The 20,910-nt window shown below is 35.1% G+C and overlaps 1 protein-coding gene across 2 annotated transcripts in view; it reads right to left on the bottom strand.

Moving 5' to 3' along the window:
- LOC118187354 (zinc finger MYND domain-containing protein 11-like) overlaps positions 1-18,556 on the bottom strand; it is a 101,926-nt gene extending 83,370 nt beyond the window's left edge. The window contains exon 1 of one of the 2 annotated variants that reach the window (XM_035357553.2): positions 18,423-18,556. The gene's annotated coding sequence lies outside the window, so the exon portion shown is untranslated. Of the gene's footprint in view, positions 1-18,292 lie in introns of both variants that reach the window. The other variant, XM_035357551.2, reaches the window with a different exon arrangement.
- Positions 18,557-20,910: the final 2,354 nt, after the last annotated feature.

Below are 20,910 nucleotides of genomic sequence, written 5' to 3'. Positions count from 1 at the left end.
CTATACAAGAAAAATTTGATAGACGGATGGGGCGCAAAAATAGTTGCTCCCCCCAAAAAAAAACCCGCTGTTACCGCAGAACGCATAACTTTTGCATAATTCGGAAATGTGCAATTTTTTGTTACGAAGAAACTGCTGTTTCTAAATGCAGAAGAATCAAGAAATGCAGAACATTTCAAGAAGGATATTTAGAAATCGAAGAAATAATTTTGGAGTTTTTAATTACCTCTGCCCACTAAGTCCAATCTCCACTCATTCCTCTTTTATACCACTCAAGCCTTCTCTACGTGATGAAAAATAAATCTGGAAATATCTACAAATAGTAGTAGTTTGTAATCACAGTACAGACAACTAAATAAGAAACAACAACAACAAAAAAATTTTTTTTTAATTAAACCTTGTAGAGACATTAGGTGATTTGGAAGCAGGAAAGATGAAAAATTAACAACGCATTCGCTGGGAATCGAACCGCGGACCTCTGGAACACCGGCCCAGTGTGCAGACCACTACACCACGAAGGCTCGCCCAGAAGGCGGGAGAAACACCTTATAACCTTCTCGCTGCGCTGCAGAAACTGAAACTACACTTCAAAACGTTTCCTGCTAGGACAATCAACAGATGCTCTAATATGATTGCCCTAAAGTTCAGGATTCCAGGCAATATTGTTAAAGCATTACTATAACTTGTTGTTGTAATTTGAACACGTAATAAAAAAATCTGATGTGTTTACCACATGACTTCCTTGTACGAAATATTAAATTATACGCATTTTTTCTTGAATTTCATTTAAATTGATTGGATTGAATTAAATCTACTTCGTCGACAGCGCATAAACCACAATAAAATAAATGCACTCTTTAAAATTCACTATATTTGTTTACTATAAAGACACTCTGAATGCACAAAATTTATATCATTTGAAGAATTATCGTTGCCACACGTTCTATTCAAATATTATAATAAAGCTAAAACGATGTATGAAAGAAATTAAACAAACAGAAAAGAAAAGAAACAGTTTTTCACAGACGATTTAGTATTTCTCATTCAATTAATTCAGTTCTCACTTCACGACAAGGCAAAAATACATAAAAACTCAAAATATCTGCCTTAAAAATTACGAAGTAAATCTTAAACACTTATTTCCTCGAATAAATTTCAGAAAGGATTAAGCATGATTTGATTCGCAATAATAAATGAAGGCTTTTTTTTTTTTTTTTTTTTTTTGGTGTGTGTGTGTTGCGAAGCTTAGTCTCTCTAGATTGGCAACCAATCTACAATTCTGCTGTTTCAAATGTAAACAAATATGCCCGCCATGTTATTTAAAACTTAACCGCACTTAAACAGCTTTTAAATTGTTGATAATTGTACAAATATTGCTTCCAGAATTACGAAAGGCATAAAAACCTTAACCGGAAGTTAAAAACAACATAATTCAATCATTTTTAAAGCAAAAAATGTACAATTTACAAACATAGAAGAGTAAAGAAACTGAGATCACTGAGCCGGGTAACAGAGTGGATATATATATAAATATATTTATATACGTTTGGTGCGGCCGATTGCAACCAAAATACGAGGTGCACATCTACATATTATAGCAGTCCTATATACAAAATTTCAACGTTCTGCGGCTACTCGTTTTTGAGTTATGCGAGATACGTACTATGTACATACGCTCGTACAGACGCCACGAAAAATTCTCTTCAGAATTAATTTTAAAGCAGTTTTATAATTTTTTTGAAGGAAAAGAGTGTTTTATTCTGTCCTTACGTACAGATATCACGCAAAAACATCGTTAAATTGCATTCGATAGCAGTCAAAATGGATATTTTCGTTGAAATATGCTGCCTGAAACTTTTCGCGATTACAATACTTCCTTTTTACTTCGTACAAGGAAGTAAAAAGATGTGAATCCCTTCAACAGAGTTCATCGCAAAAGGTACTTGCTGGGGGACCACACGAGCATAGGTGGTCAGATGTTAATAAATTTACATTTCATTTCTGTGAGTGGTGGTTGTCGTAAGAGCTCCAGAGCAGTGGTTTGCCCGGGAACCCATAATGTTGTTAACAAGGCAATGAAAGCAAAGTCAGCACAGAAAGTCGAGAAAGAAGACAGTTGCTCTTCTTACAAAACCGAACGTCCAGGGCTCAAATCAGTAGCAAACTGGGAAAACCTGCAAAGCCTTCGATTTATTTACACAACAAAAAGGCCAGTAATAATGTAGAGACATTAGGTTTTTGTGAAGCAGGAGACATGAAAATTGAGCAATACCCTCGCCGGGACTCGAACTTGGACATCTCGAATACGCGCCGAGTGTGCTAACTGTTACACCACGAAGGCATGCTGGAAGGAGGGGAAAAATACCTTAATTATAAAATACTGGAACTGGGGGGGGGGAAACTGAAAATGATAATGTTCAGTGCCTCGTGAACAGAAGCCATAAAAATTATTTGAAAGACTAAAAAGAAATTAAAAAGGCAACTATTTCAAAGATAACAAACATTACAGCTTTTACCACGTATTATCATTCACATTGGAGATCTAACAGTTTGTTTCCTGTATGAAAACAGAAATAAGAACTAATATGGTGTGTTGGTGTATTTAATTATGGCAAAGCACACTAGGGCTATCTGCCTAAGGGGAGGGATGCCTTCGTGGAGGACTTTCTAAGGGAAACTGGCTCGTATACACGTTACACATGGGGAAAACCCTGAAAACGCCCATGCAGCCAGCCCGTTCGCGGGATTCGAACCTCGGACCGAACTACCAGTGTTCAGCGACTTTTACCGCTCGGCCGCTGGTGGGCAAGAACTAATATGATTAGCTGATATGAACGAAAGTTTAGACAAGCACTTCCTATATACAGTTCCATTCTCGGCTTTACAGTCATTAAACGAAAACAAAACGCATTAGTACACAATCTACAGGCTTATATAATGCAGTATCCTTAAAAAGTCAATATGTTTTATTAATGTCTTATTATGTCAGCCTTATAATGTCTCTTAGAGAGCATACACTAAAGACTTAAAAAAAAAGACTATTGAAGATGTATCTTCTAGCCTTGTGAAATAAAACAAAAAGTCAGAAGAGGGGTGTATAAGACCCTTTTATTCGAACACAACTTAACAGTTACTCGGGTTTACACAACTAGAGCTAAGAACTTCTGGCTTAACAAAAATACGTAATGTTGAACAAATTCAAAATGTGGTAGATTATCCTAACGGCTCACAGGATAATTTAATACGCAGGCAAGGCTCTGGTTTGTAGAAAAACGGTGAGATAAAGCCAAATGGCTAGACGCACTCAAAGCCACTAAATGAAGTCGCTAATAATCACAGCATAACGTGGCCCGAAATAGGCAGACTCACTCTAAAAATTAACTTCCGAAACTGTTCCTTAGATAGCATTTCTTTCTACCTTAATCTGAATAAACGCTCGCTGTCTTATTTACATTCTGGTATGAAAAGTGTGTGTGAAAGGAGAGTAATAGGAAAGTGCTAACTTAAAATGAACTATTAGTTAAAAATAAATAGGTAAACCTCACATCCTTAAATTTTGTATTCTGCGTTGATGTGATGAATAACGAATTCTGCCTTTACTAGACATTCATTATTATTTAATGCTAATTTAAAATGAAGTACACTCTCAATGGCAAAGGAAAAAAGGTACTATCATCGTAAGGTACAAAACGGGATAAGTCAGTTTGGGCATGAAAGGATTAACATCAGGTAAAAAGAACTATGCATAACAGCCATCTTAGCGTGTCACTAAAAAGGAAAAGGAATCCGATTGCGGTAGAATTGGTAGACGAAACGGATGCTTCTGTACGTGAACGAACTTTGAAATTCTTTATTAACTGCTACCGCATCCAGTACATGAACTGTCCACCATTCTATGGTTCAAAGTATATAAGGTTAGCTGCTCCTTTTAAAGTAATATTCTTACGAGCTTCAATGGTGCAACAATTAAAAGTGCGACAGCCATTTACCGAGTACTACCAACAGTACTGAGTTTCTCAAGACGAATCGAAGTGAACAGCACATGACCTTCCTATATTATTTGGATATACAGAGTATTTACACTTGCAATGAGCAGTTAATACCCATAATGGTTACATAAAATTTATTCTAGACATTTTTTTTAGCTTGAGCAAGCGGAACCTATAGAGCCTTTAAAGCTACCAGCGCAAATTGCTGTAGAATCCTTACGCGCGATGCGGTTTTTATTATACATGGTGTACCACAAATGTTGCGACAAAGTTCTAGGGAAGGAAGGGTGCATCGTAAAGATTAAGAATTGCATAGGAACTCATGCTCAGAAACGTCACTGTACGCCGCCAGGGGGTGCTCTATAGGAGAGCGCTAGTGGAAAATGAAGATTGTCTCGTTCGAGCAGAGGGCACCATACGAAGACCAAGGAACGTTATACGAGTCGGGAACTTGCAGACATACACTTAGTGTATGGAATAGCTGTGGGTAATGGACAAACCACTGCACGGATTTATCGAGGACGCTTCTCCGACAGACATCAACGATACCAAGTTTGTTTGCACGTCTGCATCAAAATCTGTGAGACTACGGGTCATTAAGAAGTGGACTCATTCTGAACTGAATGTTCGTAGCCATTTGAACAGCTCATTCCCGCATCGATGGATAGGGCGTGGTGGACCCGTTCCCTGACCCCCACACTCACCGGATTTATTGAGCCTTGATTTCGTTTTGTGAGAAGCCATCAAAGCTATCGCGATCCTGTTGTGTCTGAAATGGATCTCGTGGTAAAACTCGTACGCAGCTGCTACAATCAAAGAAACTCCCGGTGCGTTTGAACATGTTCGGCAATCAATGGTCCGTCGGTGTCAGGCATGTTTGGCGTCTGATGGTGCAAACTTCGAGCACCTGTTGTAGCATTCAAGCTGTCGAAACACCATTTGTATTCATGACCAATAAATGTTTCAAATGAATCACTCTCTTGTTTCCTATCCCATCTTCTACCTCTGCTACCACTTACCCTTGACAATTCCGGGTGCAGGTTCCTATGCAATTCTTAATCCTTAGGATGCGCCCTACCTCCCCTAGAAGTTTGTCGCAACATTTACGGTACTCCTGCATATGAAAATGGATATTTGAGGAGTAACTGCCTTTGCGGATGACAAAGAAACTGCTCATATAGATTAACAGATAAAGAAAGTTAACCTGTGCGATGATCGTTCATACCTAGAAACCTTCTGGATGCTTTGACATCTTCATCCTCCAGACTTAAACTGCGATTTTTGACTGAAGATTTTTGAAAGACTACCACCCCGAAATTCTGCTATCACCCGAAATGAGACATACCCGGTCTTCGTGCATGGTCAACTCCAAAAAAACTTTTGTCTGGAACAAAAAAACATGAACTGGACCAATTTAAATTCTTTGGTCTGGAGATGCCCGTAGAAACGTGGGAAGGAAAAATTCCCCTTGTTTGGACAATAGTCAGTGCATCAAGTTTCAATGATCCGTTCTGGCAATACGCGTTCGTGGAAGATGTTTACCACCTGCTGTGCAGTGATTTGTGTCCAGTAAATTGTGATGAATGAGAAGTGAAGTGAAAAAAGAGTAGTCTTCCTCAGTGGTTTTTCAAGTAAAAGAAAAGATTAAAACAAAAAAAGAAATCTAGCGATAATTGTGATCAAATGCTTTCTGCAATTTAAAAAAAAAAAAAAAAAGTGTGCCTGCTTGTTTACAAAAGGAGATAAGTCAGTTTGGGCACTAACCTTGGTAGAGGATAATATTTATTTTGCTACGTGAAACTGTTACGTCAAATTTATATTTTCAGTTTGATAGGTTACTCATTACCCTAAATGGTTTTGAGAAACAGAACTATAAAGCAAAATTTTCAACTTTAAAAGAAAAATGCGATAATCAAGTTCCCCCGCGCCCCGAATAAGTATTTCAGACTGTACTGAGCATTGTCATCTGTCTGAACTGACCTAGATTATTTAAAAATTCATTAACTTTATAAAACTTTGATAATCGAACGTATTCTGTGGCAGACATTCCATAAATAACATTGTTATTTTGTGTTATTCTTATTACTTCTGAACTGAGAAAATTTCCAGAGTAGGCAATTGATACCTTTACAAAACTGTATTATTTTGTATTTTATTATATGATCCTAAAATTTTTGGAATTTACAAAATGTCATATCTTCGAAAGGGTACAAAATATGATGCCATAAATCCGTCTGAGGAATTAGTTTCAGAGGTTCTGTAGAAACATTAGGCTATTTTGATGCTGGAGTTGTGAAAAATAAACAATGCCCTCGACGGAACTCGACCCTGGACCTCTCGAATACGCGCCGAGTGTGCTACCGTTACACCACGAAGGTATGCAGAAAGGAAGGAGGAAATACCTTATATACCTCCTTTTAAAAGGCGATTGGGGATTAAGGAACCCAATCGCCAAATAATGGTGGTGAAGAATCATCATCCACCATCTTTCAATTCGGGCGCCACCGTAGAGATATTAGGTTATTTCGAAGTAGGTGACGTCAAAAATGAGCAATGCCCTCGCCGGGACTCGAACCACGGACTTCTCGAATACGCGTCGAGCGTGCTAACCACTACACCACGAAGGCATGCTAAGAAGGCGGGAGAAACACCTTATAAGCTACGTAGCTTATCAGTTTTATACATTAAAAATATTTTATACAATTCTGAAACAATTTTTTTAAGTAATTCTATAGTAACTTTTTTAGTGTTTGATTAGATTTTTATTAACTAATTATTATGTTATTTTGAAGCAGGAGTACACGAAAAAATGTGCAATGCGCTCGCCGGGACTCGAACCTGGACCTCTCGAATACGCGCCGAGTGTGCTCACCGTTACACCACGAAGGTATGCTGGAAGGAGGGATAAAATTCCCAGTGCAAAAATACAAGACCTTAAAAATCGCATTGCATAGAGACTTCACTACAAGGCAACGTTAGAGCCAATGCTCGGATCGTAGGCTCAAATTTGCCGTAGAGAGTAGACTCGAGAAGGAAAGAAAGAGAGTTTCACTTAAAAAGATTGCGGATGACAAACGCCAATAATGACAGAGAAAATTCTCAGAATAATATTCCGAAGTCTACAAGAGGATTGTAAAATTTAATGCAAAGGTATAATGACGAATCACCAGCTATTTATGTAGCGATGTTAGAGTCTCAGGCGAATGTAGACGGTAGGTGTAAACAGAATACGGCAAAGCACACTAGGGCTAAATGCCTTAGGGAAGGGATGCCTTCGTGGAGGACTTTCTAAGGGAAACTGGCTCGTATACATGTTACACATGGGGAAAACCACGAAAACGCCCATGCAGCCAGCCCGTTCGCGGGATTCGAACCTCGGGCCGAACTACCCGTGTTCAGCGATTTTACCGCTCGGCCGCTGGTGGGCTGCGAATGTAGACGAAGGACTCTGTTGCATATCATGGCTTTAATGCCAATGGACATTATTTCTATTATTCTACGGGAGCCAAAAGAAGAGCTTGATAATTACACCTACCTAAAGAAAGAGCCCAGAGGCTTTTCGTGTCAAATTTATTCCGCGCCACCGGCGAGCAAGTGCTATACATCAAGATTCTGCTTTGGAGCTCAGAAATTACCTGGACAAATGTTTGAACGGGGTGGAAGTGAGAAGTTTCGATTCGCTTAACCCTTTGCCGCACAGTGTGTCCGATCTGGAGAGACCTAAAAATTTCCTTCTGTACGCACAGAAAAACTGACTGAAAAGGATTTATAGGTTAGTATACTCTGAACCTTCTTTATTTATAGTAGATGGCAGCTCAACACAAACCACTCCATATATTTTAGCCATGTTTAGTTTTTTAAGACCCTCATTTTTCAAAGAAACCTTCCACATTTTTTTTTTAGCATATAAAAGGAATTGTTTGAAAAGAAATTTCTATGTTATTTTTTTTTGGCTGTATGCTAATCTCCTTATGCTATATTAGTTTTAAATTTTTACCCTAAAATCTTGCCTAAAATCAAACGGCGAACCCTAGGTGTGCCCAGACCGGACTCACCGATCATCTAGGACAACTGAGAGTCTGTATTCTTTGTTTCTCCGCATCTCATCGGTCAGTTCATTGACAACAATGCTCGTTTCAGCACTTTTTTCGAAGCTCTATTCAATCAGTGTGCTATCTTCACAAAATTTTACTTGTGTACTCCTCTAGGCCTAATTAGACTGCCTACTTTTTTTTTAATCAAAACTCCGACTTTAAAAGGTAGCGGGCCAGAAAGGGTTAAAGAGTTATTGTTGGCAGACGAAATTAAACGTCGCGTAAAAGGCGAAATGCGGAAACACTTCGTGAATGAATAGCCGAATATAACATCTTGTTTCTGTTAAACTTGTCAAGAAATTAGACGAATGTGAAGCAGTTTGAAGGCCCTTAAAAAAATGACAGGTTAAAAGCACCAAACAGAACTCTAATTTTCAGGAAAAGAAGAATTTGCAGATCGAATTACGTCGCGATGATCAGGTTTCGAAAGAGAAAACTACCTATAGAAATGTAAATCAGATATGTTTGAAAAGCGGACAGCACCTTGATGCTATAGAATGAAATTCGGAGAATCATCTCAGTCTCAATGCCCATGACTAAAAGCTACGGCGGAAACTACGGCAGTCGTAAATAATTTGGATATTTCAGATACCCCAACACATGGCTTGATTCGTATATAAGTACTGTGAAAGTAAATGAATGAAAGATTAAAATGCTTAGAGATACTGGATCCACTATTGAACATTATAGGTAGGGATCATGTAATATGGAAAATGTTGCTAAAAAGATCGTTTTGATCGAGGCAACGCTTGGATTCGCACCCCGCTTCAGTTGCCTCTCGCACATACGCAACTCGAAGGAAAGTGTTTGGGGAAGGTAATTACCAAAGTAACAGTAATTAGTCAAAAATCTCATTCAGGAATACTATTTATTAGGAAATCGAACAGCTCAGCTGATCGAGAGCAACAGAATGCTCCTTGATAACGATAACATAGTTTCCTCACAAGATGACCCAACGGAACGCTTAATGGCAAACCGCACATTGAGTTGATCAATGTTAACGAATTTCGTTTACTGCGCATGCTCAATGGTGTACCGCTGGCGTGGGAGAAAATACTGGCGACTAAGCAACCCTAAACAAACCTGTTCGTCATGTCGGTCTTATCGACTGTTTACAACTGCAACAGTCTATTTCATTTATTTACAATAATTTATTTGACTTTTAATTCAGTAATTTAAACTAGATTTAATCCTTAATTTGTTAAAGTATATACGAATGGAACGTATGTTGAATACTCAATTGTTTTTATTTCTCAGAAGTATAATCAGCTAATATATCTTGTAATGTTTCCTGTTTTGTAATCCTTTTTAAAAGAAAATTTGGGTAGTTTACAATCGACATTTACATTCCAAGCAGCTGACAACCTGACACGTTTTAAAACCTCGAACTGTTTACGCCCAAGATAACACGATATCAACCATATACCGTATTTATCTTCTTTTAAAATTGCGCCAAAGTCCTAACTGCGCCAAATTCTCTTTTGGGCATGCGCAGTAAGCAAAATTCGTTTAACATTGATCAACTCAATGTGCGGTTTGCCATTACGCCAACGGGACGTAGCCGTTAACCCAAACAAACAAAAAAAAATGGGAAGCGAAAGTCAAGGAATCCACAGAGATTGAAAAGATGAAGTTTTTCCATCGAGTTATATAACAACGGGGCCAAAGAAAGAGTGAAGTGTCCACACCGTTCGGACAACATGTCAAGCAGCGGTCAAATCACAATAAACATTAACCCACCACATGAATGTGCTTCGCTTACCAAGAAAGCGAAATTTTCCTGAGAAAGGGATGCTGATACTCCAAGACGAAATTTGTCTGGAAGACTAGAAGACAGAACTGAAAAACAAAGGTGTCCAGGCAGACCACGGGGTGTTTTCTTTCAAGGTGTACTGTCTCACAATCGAAGATTGAACATCGAAATCGAGCAGACAATTGGCAAAGCAACTTGCAAGACAGGAATAAAAGGTTTAACCGTGGATGGCAAAATCACAGAGATAATGAAGAACAGAGAAAAACTTCTTTCCAGAACAATAAATCTTTCAGTATTTTATATTTGGTGTTGTGTGTTGGTCATATTAGAATTATATAGCATTCATTTGTGTTCCTTAGCTTTATAGTTGCAGCCTTAGAATTTTTGAGCTCGTTTACCACCCAGGCAATCTGAATAAAAATGCCGAGGAATTGAGTCGTCTTGAAACGCGCGAAACACTATATATTAGAGTATGACTATTATAGAATGCGACTATGTCCCAGTACCAGTGTTTTAAAGATATTACTTAAAGGACAGAAGTCGGTCTTTACTTCGAGGATTTTTTTTTTTTTTTTTTTGTTAGGGCAGTTGTGAAGTGAATTTTTCTCTCAACTCGGAAAAAATTCTTCCATAAAACGAAGAAAAAAAAACTGTAACGTCTTCAGCTATTTTCTGACGACGACCCGAAATTGCCGGAAAAAAAAGTGCGACCTGTAATAACGTACTGTTCTCAAGTCTTTATTCCCTTTCATAGTAGCCCGAAGGAAAACATAGCTTCGTTCCTGAGAAACACTGGAGCGTCGGAGTCCTTCGTCCAAATTCCCACCCGTCTGTTTATAGCTTTTTGTTATGCATCGACTGCCTGTCACCGACCACCCCGGGTTAAGTACTAAGTCCGAGTCTGAATGAACGGGTGTCGCTACAGCGCATCTCATCTGCACAACTGGCAGGATATTTAAGAGGAGAAATTGCGATTCCAGGTCATAAATTCTTCACGAATTTCATTCCGTGTACTCTGGTAGACAGTAACTATGCCTCGCATACAGGTGGTGCGCGGGTGCCAGAATAATAGGTGGTCGAACGATATGCGCAGATGCCAGAATTTGAGAGAGGTCGTGTAGTTGGACCCAAAAAAGCCGATTGGTCTTATGGCGAATAGCTCGATATTTGAGCAGGAGCGATGCCACTATTAGACGATGTTGGCAGGAATGGGTGAACCACGGCCGCACACAGCGTCAAGAAGGAAGCGGTAGGCCTGGGGAAACGACAGAACGTGAAGACTGAGCAATCGTCAGAGCGGCACTTACAGCCACAGATGCATCATTATCATCGATTGTAAGTGCAACTAGTGCTTCAGTGACAGCAAGGACCATTCATAGACGGCTCACAGAAAGGGGGCTGAGGTCAAGGGCCTCTTGCGCCGACTACCATTGACCTCTGTACAACGTCAAGCCCGTTTGCAGTGGTGTCGGGCTCATTCGCACTGGAATGTCACTGACTGGAGTAGAATAGTCTTCAGTGATGAGTCCCGCTTTGAACTGAGCCCCGATGACCAGCGAAGGCGAGTCTGGAGACGCCCCGGAAAGCGGTGTGATACCAACCTGACTGTCTTCCGGCAGTCAAGCCGACAACCAGGAGTGATGGTCTGGGCTGCTATTTCATTTCATAGTAGGATCCCTTTGGTTGTCATCCGTCGCAACCTTACAGCCCCGCGGTACATCGACGAAGTTCTAAGGCCTGTTGCCCTTCATGTCACACCACCCTGGGCTTACATTTCAACAAGATAATGCCCGCCCCCACACTGCACATGATTTTACTGCTTGCCGAACATTACCTTGGCTAGCAAGGTCGCCAGATCTCTCTCCTATTGAGCACGTTTGGAGCATTATAGGCAGTACCCTCTAACCAGCTTGGGATGTTGACGATCTAACGCGCCAGTTGGACAGAATTTGGCACCATATCCCTCAAGAGGGCATCCGCAACCTATGAATAATGCAATAAATGATCCAATTTTTCTCAAACTGTAATCATTTGTTTTTCTGTACATGTACATCACTTCTACCGATGATTTTCGTCTCATTCGGATAACTCTTTCTTGGTGTGTCTTTTTTTTTTTTTTTTTTTTTTTTTTTGTCTAAGAGTGTATATTGACAAATCTACATGGCATAAGGGTTCCTGTAAAGGGAACTTTTTAAAAATTAAATTCGATTGCTCTAATAAAGTTTGGGTCCTCTGTTTTTAGCATCTAGGATAGGTCTTGTAGCGTCACATTTTCCTTTGATAGCGAAAATTGTAACTATTCTCGTTTTCCATCACAAACGTTTTCTCCGTGATTTAACTGCATGCATTAAAAATTTAATTCAGATTTATTTAATAAAATAGGTAACAAATGCAAAGCCATCTTAACAGAATCATATGCCCCGAGATTTTGTAATGTTCTAAAATGCTTTCCTACACGAACTAGTGCAAGGATAATAATAAATTTGCCAAGTCCGGACGATGTTCAAACGCTATGACAGCACAATAAAGGTTACTCAGAGTAGAGTCCGTTTCAATCACAACCGCTCGGTACTTACTACACTTATCAAAAGAGAAAGCGTCTTTGGCTAATCTTTGGAATATGGTAACAAGTAGTTTGGCGACATTTTGGAGGCGATAAAGGTTACTACCTATGACTTTGGGAATAATGTGAGAAGTACTCAGCTCCGATTACGCATTATTTTGTGTGAGGGAAATGAGAGATCATGAGATATGTCATGTGACATTAATGGACGAATCACTGTTCTTTAATCAGAAAAGGGGGTAAATTTGTAAAAATATCTGCTGTACTTTATAGCGTTAGTTTCATTCTATGTTCTGTGAAACAGTGTTGTTTAATATTTGGATCCCATGGCCCTATATAAAGTAAATCCGAAATTTTTATTGCGTTTATGTGTAATTGAAAAGAATTCCTTAATTGTGGATAAGTATGAATGTCCAACATGTGAGAATGAAATTAGATTGTGTGAAAGGAAGGATATTACAGATAAATTTGAATGGCGGTGCAAGAAATCTGGTGAAAATGGACATTTTGTGATCCGCCATGCACTCAAGATTCTGTAGAAGATTAGGTAAGTTAGTATTTTTAATTATTTGAGGATATTATTTTTATGCATTGTTCTAAATTTAAGGAGTAAATAAATTAATATGGTATTATTGGAAAATTGTTATTAGCAATGATTTAGTTTAAAGTAATTAGGATTCTGAGCTAATTTTTATTAATTTAATGTATGTGGTTATTTATATTTTAAGTTGTGTTTTTTAATTTAATTATATTTTAATTTAATGATCGTGATTTTGAGAGTTATATGTTTGTAGTATTTTGGAATACGTTTGAGTAGAAGTAAATGTGCATGGAAAGAATTTAAGTATTTGACACTAAGTATTTGGAACCATTTTTAATGTTTGCGTTATAAATTGGCAGGTGAGGTTTATAATAGATAATTTAGAGGGAAAAGTTTTTGGATATTTTATTTATTTTATACTTGCAAATGTTCATCCTTGGAAAGGGTATATACTTTTTCGCGATTAGGTAATTTCATATATGTCCTTTTTACCGAATTTAAAGATTCACAAAATTTTCATGCATTTTCGTGAAATTTTTATAATTGAGAAAAAAGCAGTGTACATAAATATAGTGAAGAGTGTGCGCAATGCCATTGGATATTTTATTTATTTTATACGTGCAAATATTCATCCTTGGAAAGGGTATATACTTTTTCGCGATCAGGTAATTTCATATATGTCCTTTTTACCGAATTTAAAGATTCACAAAATTTTTATGCATTTTCGTGAAATTTTTCTAATTTATGAGAAAAAAGCAGTGTACATGGATATAGTGAAGAGTGTGCGCAATGCCATTCTTGTGCAATTCTGGGATGTTTTTTTAAGTAAAAATAAGTCGACGTGTACATGGTTTAATTATATTTTAATTAAATGATAGTTATTTTGTGAATTATATGTTTGTAGCAATTTGGTATACGTTTCAGTGGAAGTAAACGTGCATGGAAATAATTTAAATATTTGACACTAAGTATTTGTAACCATTTTTAATGTTTTGTTATAAATTCGTTGGTGACGTTTATAATAGATAATTTAGAGGTAAAAGTTTTTGGATATTTTATTTATATTATACGTGGAAATGTTCATCCTTGGAAAGGGTATATACTTTTTCGCGATCAGGTAATTTCATATATGTGCTTTTTACCGAGGTTAAAGATTCCCAAAATTTTCCTGCATTTTCGTGCAAATTTTTGTAATTTATGAGAAAATAGCATTGTAGATGGATAAAGTCAAGAGTGTGTGCAATGCCATTTTTGTGCAATTCTGGGATGTTTTTGTCGATGTGTACATGGTTACTGTGTATGTGCGATTCTGAAAAACGCGGCAAGGAGTTTGCGATTCTGCACTTTTTCCCAATTTTGCAGTTAATATTTGTCATGATTAAGCAGTTTTGTTCCATAAAATTTCTAGCATAAGTGTAATTCGGCTAGCAGATTGTTGGAAAAAGTGTTGAGTAAATAAAAAGAAAAGAAACATGTCTTTACTTCGTTAAAATAAAAGAGAAAATGGCGGCGCGAAAAAAAAAAAAAAAAAAAAATAGAGGGTTGCTGTAGCAGAGTTGGTCGCCAAATTTTCGCCAAGTTACCATAATCCAAAGATTAACCGCGTCTTTTCCGATATAAATGACAAGATTTTTTCTTACACATTGACAGAATGGAGATGAAATTGCTTCAAAAAGTTCCGTTGCCAAAGTATGGTGAAACCTAGGTTTTTTTGGGGGGGAGAAGGAAGAAAAAATGAAAAAAGTGGGGGAAGAAATTATCTAAGGTACTTACGTATTAACGCAACTCCCTTGACGCAATCTGGCAATTTTTTACAGAAGAAAAGGTAAAATTTATTTATAGGGTGCAAGTTGGCGGTTTTCGCGCTTTTCTTAGAAAGATTCCCAGACTATCAATATTTATCGCAACTCGGTAAACATTATCAACATATGAAAAGAAAATATACTTTACCAACTTAAAATACAAATTTTAATTATTAAATAAGTATTACGTTATACATTAAAAAATAAAAACGTTACATTCAAGTCATTCGGTATTTTTTTCGCTATTCTCCCGAAGTACACAACGATCTGTTTTCGTTTAAAAAAAATCAGAGAATTGCAATCAACCGTCGGTAACATTATCTGCGCATTTTCTCGTTTTTATTTCAGAAAAATTTCAGCAAAATTCTGTATTCTGCGGAAATTTTACCGCAGTGTCTTCCATCGCTGGCAAATTTCGCAAGCTCTTATTTTAAAACTAAGGCAAATAAATAAATAAATAAATAACAATTTGTTTATAAAAGTCATTGAATTTGTAATACAACAAAAAAGAACACATACGAATATGACGGCGTTGCTTGACTAAACGATTTTTATGAGCATGGCTGCCGGAAGAATGGTTATGGGCATGGTTGCCAGAGTTTGGCACATTCTGAAAATTTGGCGACCTCTACTCAGGTAGTTGCGTTTATACGCACGGAAGGATTTAGATGCATTGCTGATCAGATGCAAACTGCACCATATACAAAATAGGCATTTAAAAATGCCTTCATCTGAACATGTAAGCTACATTAAACAGCTGTAATAATGAATAAGCATAAAAAATCCATCTGCTTATAAGCACTTATTTTATTCATTTCTCATGAAATTTTTAATAATTAAATCATTTTACTGGCTAAATTTAAAAACGGCAAAATTTCCACTATTGAAAATTATCAGATTTATCATTAACAAAGAAAAGTAATAAAAAATTAAAAATCCTTTATATCAAGTAAGTTTGCTAAAATCTGATTCAGTACTCACTGTACCTAACCAATACTAGAATTTTCATATTTAATGCGAAATGCATATTTGCATTAACTATATATACTGCTTAACAAGAGGCTTGATGAAAACTTATACAGTACAGAGTCTGTAATCCGGACGTCCATTATCCGTAATGATCTATAATCTGGACCTCAAAGCCACAAGCTTTATGCATGCGCGTAGAGAATGGGCATACATTACGCATGCGCGTAAAGAATGCGCATACATTACGCATGCTGGTGTTGAAAGAAATGTTTAATAAAGTAAACAAATAAATATTAAGCTTTTTTTGTAAAATTTGATACCCTTTAGATCATAATTGCTCTTTATTTCATAAATTACGGTTTCATATTTTTAATTGTATAATTTCAGCATGCAATCTTACCAGATTTAAATTAATGATCTATAATCCGGAATCGCCGAAGTCCCGACGAGTCCGGATTACGGACTTTGTACTGTATTACCCAATAAAGATCCTAAAATATTTTATATGAAGGTTCATTTTCTATTTAAAAAATACATAAAGAATGAAAAAAAAAAAATCACTCAAAATTTGAAATAAATGCCCCAATATGAAGAATATTCACTCTCTCTGTATCATGATCTAATACCGAACCATAGGAATTTTAGAATTTTTTAGTTCATGTCTGCTACATAGCTGCTCAATGAGATGCTGGTACTGTTCTATTATAGGACCAGATTCAGAAATATATGTATGTATGTTTATATGCATATGTATACACACACATACATTTGTACATACATATATGCATGCATACATACATGCATTTCTGAATCCAATCCTGATAAAAGAACAGTACCAAGATGCTTTCCAAAACTTCTGCCACACAGTACCTCTCATATCTATAATTATAATATTCTGTCTCAGTGTTCTCTTCAAATTAAAACATGCGTGGAACTTTATGCTATAAATGCATTCATAAAAGTTCTTCATCCATTTCCAAATCAATGTTCTTGTAGCTTTTGAAAACATAGGCTGTAATTGGATCAGGATATCAAATTTTCCTCATGCAGAAGATAATAAATGATATCAGTCATCCATCGAGTTCTACAAAACTTGATTACATCTTTGGGATACTATATGGGAATGTCAAAACTGGTGCTAACTTCCCCAAGCTACAAAATGATTCATACTGAATCATTTCTTGTCAGACTTTCAGGCATTTCAAATCTTTCAATAACTCTTCACCAACATTCATTAGGTAAATTTAGTCTCATTATCCCATTCAGTAATATATTACAAATTATTTATCATAATCTGATTTTAATTAAGACTTTGGACATGGCAGCATCATAGTTAATATGTAGATGTAACTAAAAATGTTATTTGTTTCCCTATCATATCCTCATATTATATTAATTCATTAAATGGATATCATATTTTCACATATTCATAAAATTCTTCAGAACTTCAGACTTTTTTTAATTTATTTCTTAAGTTATCAAAACCAATAGTGGCAATTAAGTTTATATTACTGATAAAGACATCTATTTTAATTACTCTACTTTTAAAACCTAAGAAATATACTGAAACAACATATAAATAATAAGAAATTTACATCAGCATTATAATGAACATTAAAACCAATGAAACAATAACTAGGAATTTATTCATTAGAGATTCATAAGTAACTTTTAATCATAAGCAAAATTATATGAGTAAATTACATAAATATGGGTCTATAGTACAATCTCTTAAATAACCTGAGTTTAACTTATCACTTTATTCTTCTTTAATATCATAAGCTAACTTGTACATTTTAAATGAGATTTACAATTAAAATATATTTATGTAACTTATATTAATAATAAGTCCTTATTATTAATATAAGCCATTATAATTGTTCTCATTATAATTCTCCAAACCATGAGAGGGAAGAGAATCAGAATATGAATGGTTCCCACAGCATTTAAAATTATTTCAAGTCATATATTCAATTTAATCAAATCTTAATCAACAATAAAAGTTATCAAATTTAAGAGCTAAAAAATATCAGATGCAGAAATGATGCCAGAATTTGACTTGTATAACAAAGCTGTGTGATTAAAAAAAAGAAAAAAATATGTATCTTCAAAATTTATTTTTTCTTATATAAATCTGTTCTCAAATGAAATGAAAATAAGTACCTTTTCATCACGTGTAATGGAATAAAAATTTTTACATGAAATATAATAACAACTTACCATCTCAGTTAAAAGTGATAAATATTAACTACCAAGTAAGAATGTACCAACTGCAGTAAGAATGTTTAGTATATCTTGTATCAAAGTAACTTTTTATGTCTATATATTCTATACATTGCCTTAATATATGTTAGTTATAAGTAATAAATATTTACATGCGGAATATAAATTCATGCACAATTAACATTGTTTACGAATTAATGCATAACATTTGAATAAAACCAAGATTACGGAAAAATATTAAATATATAGGATCAGAAAACATTAAGATCTGCTTTTTGTATTATTCTGTTACAAGTCAAATACTCAAGAAAAAGAGAGTAAAATTAATTTATATCAAACTAAATAAAATATTACAAACCTTGTATTTATCTGGATGCGCACTACGTTGAATAAAATATACAGTTAAATGAATTCGTTGCTGGAATTTTAATTAACCCTTTAATTCTATATAGAAAAACATCACGTCGATAAACAAATATTTTTATTACCTTGCGCAAGAATGCATATACTGTTAAATCTTGGCGCCTAAATTGTTATCATACGAATGATAACAATCTGCTACACGCGAATAATTGTGGTAAGTTTACGCGCTGTATTAAATTTCGGAAAATTCTTAAATTGTTTACCAACAATTCTTAACTTCACTTCAGTTGCAGACTTCAGATAAACGCATCGGCTAAAAAAAATAAATGGCTTTCTGTTACTAATATGTAACGACGATGTAAGTCATATTAAATGCATGTATGTTTTAAATTTTAATATTATACTGATAAAATAAAAAACAGATATAAAACTAAGCTCATTCACCTTATTTCATCAAATAAATAAATAAATCTGTTCGATATTATTTCTATTTTGTATGAGATACATTCCGCAAGAGAAGAAGAGGAAAAAAGTGGTCCCGTGATCTAGTGACAACAATCTCCGCACGTGCGCTGTTTACGATGGAGTCTATAGCAGATGTACCACTAAAATTGATTTTTCTAATTTAGAAATTTACAGCTATTGTGAAAAATTAAAAAGTACTCTTGGAAGTGATTTCTCTTTTCTTGATGTCAATAAAAAGGGCCTTCTCTTTTTCAAGGAAAAGCATGTGAATAACATTTGTTTTCAAGTAATGTCCGATAGTAGGGTATTTATAGTAAGCTGTGTTCAGGCAGAAATGAAGAAAACAGTTAATTATAAAACGTCTGTGCAAATTTCTGCAGAAAATGAGGTAAGATTCATAAATTTTCTTTTATGCATAATACCTACCAATATTCATGTTTTACTTTCCTAGGAATATTAAGTGTATATCAATAGTTGAAAAATATTCTCGAGACCTTGAATAATGTTTTCCAAACTTTAAAATGCAAACATAATCATGTAAATATTTGTTAATAGTTTATGCATAGTTGTTCTAAATTATTGAAATAGTTGAATTCACGCAAGATCTGCTTATTTGCAAAAACATAAACACCAAGCTAATTTTCTCTTATTAATTGAGTGCCATAGAGAACATATTATACCACTGAATTTTTATTAATTTCGTTACGTTGTGTTTTAATAATGTGGCTGTTAGAATCTAGTTTTAATCAATACGCATAAATGTAGTATTTTTTATCGCTTTCTACTATAAAATAAAGAAATATCTATGATAAAAAAATTATTAATTTCACAGCTAGAATTACAGCGAACTCAGTTGTGCAAATCAATACAATTTTCTTTTTGACATTTTTACTGTAATATAAAAAATAAATGTTAATCTGAAGTTCATGCTATCTATAGATTTAGAATCAGTTATGAACAATTAAATTTCAAGGGGTACAAAATTATGTATTAATTTTGAACTGTGTATCATATTAGTATCACTACCGTGACGTAATTTCAGGGCAACTGTATTTATAATGTTCCAGACATTTTAGTCTAACATTTTTGAAAACCATCTTGTGCTTGTCAGGCTGATAAAATTGTGACTTAAAATTATAATAGTAATTACATTATTATTGTAGAACAACATACATGAGCATTATTTTATGTATTTCCTCTTGCAGTATACAGAATTATTATTGCAAATGATTCATAAGATTTCAAAAAAGTACTGAAAATAATTTTAAAAATTATAATTATTAAAAAAAACTATTAAGTTAATTAATACTATTTGAAATCAAGTAGAAATATTTCATATTTTACTGATAAAACTATAAATGTTCGATGTGTGTTGTTCTGGTTTTATGATGTACATAGAAATGAGTATCCCAATCTTTCCAACATGTATTGTAACTTTTCGATACTGTTTCTTTATAAATGCTTGGCCATCTAAAGTTGTTGCCTTTACATAGGCAAGTATTATTCTTAAATACCATCTAATATTCTGGTGGCTTTTTGGAATATACAGTTGCATTGTGGTGCTTTGAAATAATTTTGCATAGTAACAAAAATATAAATGTTGTATATTTCCAAAACACAAAATACTTCAACATTTTCATAAATGGTCACTTATTGGCTGCATGAGATGAACACAAGAATGCCTCTATATGTAAACTTAAATATTTAACATATTTAAGTTTACATATATGAATGTGTGTGATTTATAACTTAAAAATTATTGGACTTTGAAACCCACTGAATAAATTGTAACAACCTTGCATAGTTGGTCCCAGAATTTCATTAATGTTCATATTTTTTATTATATATTCAGACTGCTATTTGTGAGTGCCCTGGTGGATCTAATCCTGCAAGTTGCAAGCATGTTTTTGCATTGCTTTATACATTGGTTGATTATAGTCAAAAAAAATTATATGAAGCCCCAACTGAACAGCTACAAAAATGGCATCAACCAAGGCCAAAACTCTTATCACCAAAAAAGAGTTCAGATATATTTAAACCACATACTTCCAATTATTCAACCACGAATTCTGTTAACTTTTCAGCACTTTTTGGAGAAAACTGTAATTTCCCAATATTCTCTGTACTGGAATGTACAGACCATCTATT

Source organism: Stegodyphus dumicola, chromosome 2 (genome assembly GCF_044657685.1).
Source record: "Stegodyphus dumicola isolate Sdum_Otavi_A_Nest chromosome 2, ASM4465768v1".
Taxonomy (NCBI): domain Eukaryota; kingdom Metazoa; phylum Arthropoda; class Arachnida; order Araneae; family Eresidae; genus Stegodyphus; species Stegodyphus dumicola.
This window is presented reverse-complemented; position numbering and strand designations above follow the sequence as displayed.